The sequence below is a fragment of the Gavialis gangeticus genome, unplaced genomic scaffold (assembly GCF_001723915.1).
Source record: "Gavialis gangeticus isolate Ggan-Ray unplaced genomic scaffold, GavGan_comp1, whole genome shotgun sequence".
Lineage (NCBI taxonomy): Eukaryota > Metazoa > Chordata > Crocodylia > Gavialidae > Gavialis > Gavialis gangeticus.
In genome coordinates this window covers 178,669,293-178,674,636 of record NW_017729032.1, presented here as the reverse complement: position 1 = coordinate 178,674,636, position 5,344 = coordinate 178,669,293, and positions in this window count along the sequence as shown.

Here is a 5,344-nt window from a genome sequence, read left to right as displayed (position 1 = left end):
CCCTGCTACCTAGAGGTATGTAGAAAAAAAATTTTAAGTTGTCTCTATGTCTGAATCTCCAAATCTTTCTGAATTTCTCTGAATCAATTTGGAGGGTTCCAATTCAATTCAGAGAGATTAAAGGGTCCTCTGATTTGATGCGGATTTGGAGATTCAGCCACCGAATCAGGCCGAATCTCCACCAAATTGAATCAGCAACCAAAGCTTACCACAGCCCTACAGGACATGGGAGACAAAGTAGATATTATATCCTAGACTTCCAAAAGCCTTTTGATCTAGTATCCCATGATATCCTTGTGAGAAAACTGGAAGATAGTGGGCTCAGCTGCTCGATGGTTCAGTGGGTGGGAAAATGGCTACAGGGTAGGGCCCAGAGGTCTCATGAACGGATCTATGTCATCCTGGTGCAAAGTAGCCAATGACGTCCCTCAGAGGTCCGTACTTGGACCGGTGCTTTTCAACATCTTTATCAGTTATTTGGATGGAGGAGTGAAAAGTTCTCTGGTCAAGTTTGCAGACAACACCAAGTTATGGGACAGTGTGGTCATGCCAGAAGATAGGTTGCAAATGCAGGCAGACCTGGACAGGCTAGAGAGTTGGGCAGACTGGAACCAGATGAAGTTTAACACATCCCAGTGTAAGGTGCTGTATCTGGAGGCAAACAACAGCCCTCAACATACATAAAGGCTCAGTGGTGACACTTGAGGTGCAGTTTCCCCCCAAACCTATGCACTTATCTCATTGAATCTTAGCAGGCTTTGTGGCCTCCACAGGGGCTAGCATGTCTGCAGTTTTGACCCCCATGTGACATGGCTTAACACATACATGTGACGTGAGTTTTGCTTTCAGGATTTTTGACTTGCCTCGTTTTGTTTCGAGGCTTTTTTGACCATATCTGTTTTGTCAATTTTGGGGTGCAGTTTCTCTGAACCCCCTGTACGTATCTCCTTGAAACATGGCAGACTCTGTGGCCTCAGCAGGGGCTAGCATCCCTGCAGTTTTGACCCTGCTGTGGCTTAACACATATACATGGCACAAGTTTGGCTCTCAAGATTTTGGGGTGCAGTTTCTCCAAACCCCCTAAACCTATCTTCTTGAAACTTGGCTTGCTTTCTGCCCTCAGAAGGGGCTACAATTTCTGCAAATTTTATCCAAATATGACTAGAAATGAGAAAGTTATAGGCCATTTTGACCTTCCCCATTATAGCCTATGGGCAAAACGTCAAAACAGCGTTGAAACTCCCCCTCCCCAGCACTAGATTGGGCAGGGAGCTGACTCTCTGACCCCTGCCTGATCTAGCGAAATGTCAAAACAGTGAAGCTATTTCAACGCTGTTTTGACAAAGCAAAACAGAACAGCTGTTTCGAATCGAAATTAAATTTGAAACAGAAGGCTGTTCTGTCGAAACCTTAAAACTCAAGGCAAAACAGAACGGTACTGTTTCACACAGCTGTAGTGTCTAGCAAAAGGGTTACACTGCATTCTTTTCCAGAATAGCATCTTAATACTTCTGATCTGCTGGTAAAATTGCATTGTCGGGCTTATCCCTATAAGCCTGAAATCTTGGTTATTCTCTATCCTTTTGTCAATATCTTAAAAAATTAAGTTAAGTAGTTTTTGTGGATTCTTCCATTAGATCCACACTTGGAGCTATGAATTCCTCAACACTGGTGAAACTGTGTGAGTTCTGTTTCACCCCATAACTCAGTACAGTGCATCTTTAATTGATAGAGCCCTTTTAATTTTATTGAGACTTACTCTTTATTTCAAGTCACTGTAAGACACTTGGCTCTGTATGACCATTCCAGCATCTCCAGGCTCAGTTGCCTGATAGGTTAAATTGTTTCTGTTATTTTAACTAGGAAAAACAGCCAGAGTTATAAACTAATCAAAATTCCGCTCGCACACTCACATTTCAGGCAGCAGGACAGCTCTGACTGGCAGGTTTTGTGACCCTAAAAATGACTTCTGGGAATCATCAACAAGCATCAGGTAAAAATATCAGGGGTTATTTATGCATTTGTCTGTACTCTGGGAGGAAGGAAGGAACTGATGGAGTTAAAGCAACAGGATTTTATTGATTTTGGGTTTTTTGCTACAAATAATTCCCAATGTAAGACCCAACTGCACTGGCACAGGTTAATAGTAAATTTCTTCCTGATATCTTAAGCCTGAAGCAATTTTCTTCAAAGATAGTCTCTTTTTTTTCTAACCCCTCCTCAGCCCTCAGCTTCTAAATTGAAGCTGTTTCATGCTCAGGGAAGATTTGTTTCTATCCCTCCTCCATTAAATTAACTAGCCCCCGCCTAAATTGACTGACTTGTGCATCAACTATAGACAGTCTTGCCCTGCACAGGAGCACTAATGAATTTTGTGTCTTTATATACCTGATCAACCAACTGAGACAGATTAGTTTTAAATTGTCAATAATTCATATTTATTACATGGAAAAACTGTTACAGAGACCTTAAAGAATCATAATCAGCCCTTCTCCTAAACTCGGAGGTGAAGCAAATAATGAGCTGTCAACTAAGTTAACACCAGTAGTTGTGGTAGTAAACAACACAGAAATAATTTGGCATACCAAAGGATTTGTGACAACAATAACTGTATAGCATCTGGGAGAGGCTATTCCAAATGTGGTCTGAAAGTCTGATATATATGAATCTACCTCCAAAGGAATATTCAGAGGGATAAAATGGCCAAGTGGATTAGGAAAACAGTAAGTGAAACTCTTTCACCAAAGTACTGAGTGTAAGCTGCATGATGCTGGGGAAACACTCTGAGAACCATCACTGCTGGAGAGGGGATATGGTTCTATTATGATTAAGAGATGAGCACATCAGAGAAGCCTCAAAATATTTAAATGCCAACAATGGGGGGGCGGGGAAAGAGAGAGTGAAATCCTGGTTTCATTCAAGTCAGTGGAATCACTTTAATGAAACTAGGATTTCATCCTAAAGAGGGGATGTTCTGTAATGAACCAGGTCACAGAAGTTGAGAAAAACAGTTTGGAAGTATACTCCACACCTGGGAACTGGTTCTGCTCCTACAGAGGTTCCCCACAGAACTACCTCTCCTGCTGGGTCCTTTGAGAGGAAGCATACTCCCCCACAGCCAGCCCTGTCTCCACCATGACAAGAAGCCTTGCAGGCTGGATGACCCACCTTCACAGGCCAGATTCAACAGGCAGAAGTGTAACTAACAAGTTTTGTACATGAGGCATAACTTTTTTAACCAAAAGACACCTGGTCCTGCTGTGCCTCTTCAGCCAGCTCCTACTGCCAAGTGGCACAGGGCTGTTTCTGCCCCTGTCATATAGCTATTGGCATGGGACTGTTTCTGCCTGGGTCCTATGGCTGGGTGGCACAGGGCTGCTGTGCCCCCCACTCCCACCTAATATGCTGCAGCCTGTGGACCCTCTCCACAGACTGCCACCTTGATGGGTTGGAGAGCCTGGTGTATACCAATGACCCTAAGAGCAACACCATTGGGAGTCTTGTACTTCTGGTAGGGTAATCCATGGCAGTAAAGTCAAAGGTGAGGTATCAGGTGAAGAACAGTCCAACATAACTTAAAGACCTCAATGGTGGAGCAGGCGGATGAAGATGGCATACTTCTCAATGGCTGCAAAGGCGGATGAAGGATGCAGTGAAAGAGTAACCCCAGTTGTCTTCCATCTCCTTGCCACTGGACACAGGTTTCTCCCCTACCAAGATCTGCTGCTCCTCTACGAAATTGCTGATGTGCCTCCTCACATAAAACAAGTCATGCACAGGCTTCTCCCACTGGACCCAACATCTACTACAATAACCAGTCACCGGTACCCAAACCTCTACAAAGCCATCCTTTTAACCACCACCTGTGGCATTTGCCAGAAAGTCTGTGGCTCTCGGATTCACCTTAGCCATCAACGGTCTCATCTACAACCCTTTACTTCACCCATGGGAGTGATCATCTTCAACCATGTGGGATCACCACCACCGCTGATGGACGGTATGCTTGACACTCCTGCCTTGGAGGATTGCAATGAGGATGTGGCATGTATCCACATCTAAAAAGATAAAAAATAGAAGTGAATTAGAGCATTTATATTTGATACACATCAAACTGATTTTAAAACATGTGAGAAAGCCTGTCCCATTCTAACTGATCTTTCTGAGATGGCATTAAAAGAATGAAACTCCATTTAAAAGAAAGTGAGGACAACATAATATTTTCTTACAACCTAAAATAAAAGATAAGAAATGCTGAAAGCTAAAACAGCATGTATTGGGCCAGATTATCACTGTTGTCCTAATACAGCTAAGATTGAAGTATGGGCAAATATATCTATCCAATGTGTCTTTACCTTTGGGGCACAAAGCTAACAAATGACAGGAATTCATAAAGTACCATTACCGATAAGAAGCCTGAATGAGGGATGCTCTTCAGGATTCAATAAAATCTGCCGGGGAACTTGTGAGAGAAAAAAGCAGAGAACTAGCCATTTTGACATATAACTCTGCAATTTCCACATTCTGTCAAATATAGGCACTCTGAAGTTCAATCTTCTGTTTCATTCTAAAATGTCATAAATGAATGAAATTCCACTGTCCAGAATACTTTCCCTGCCTTGTTATCTGCTATAAATTCATCCAAAGATGATAACTTGTTTTCCACTGAAAATATTTCCCAACAAGGATAGAAGCTTCTCAAATGATCCAATATCCTTTTTGATTATCATGATGGGGGTCAATACATTCACTTTCATTGGTTTGATTTTCTAATCTTTCTTTATTGATAAAGATAGGACAGGATTGTAGCTAATAAAAGGAATTTAATTTATTGAAAATATTTATAGAACATGCATTTATACTTTCAAAATTGGCAGTGATTTGTTTCCATTTGTGCTCACTCACTGGAAAATAACTTAAGAAAGGAAGAGAATAAGTTGGACCTAGTCTATTTGTGCATTACATCTGGGATGACTAAAGGTAAACAGATATCATATATAGGTCAAGTGTATGCTTAAAAATAATTACTAGATTTCAGTGTAATAATGTCTTTTATATTTGGATTTTAAATGTATTACCAATGTTTGCAGTCCCTGGTTTTTATTTTCAGGTTTAAGCCCTTTTCCGACAATTCTATGGGTCCCTATTACTATGTCTAACATAAGTGCAGGCAGTCCTTGACTTAGGATGTTTTGAGTTCTGACAAATGGCACTTATGGCCTTTATAAATTTATACCCTGTTTTGAGGTTCTGATGCCAGTTTCAACTTTACAACGCTGGTGACAGCTGCCTCCAGCTGGTAAGTCTGGTGTGGTGGGGGAGGGAAGGGGCGTAGGGAGCAAATCAA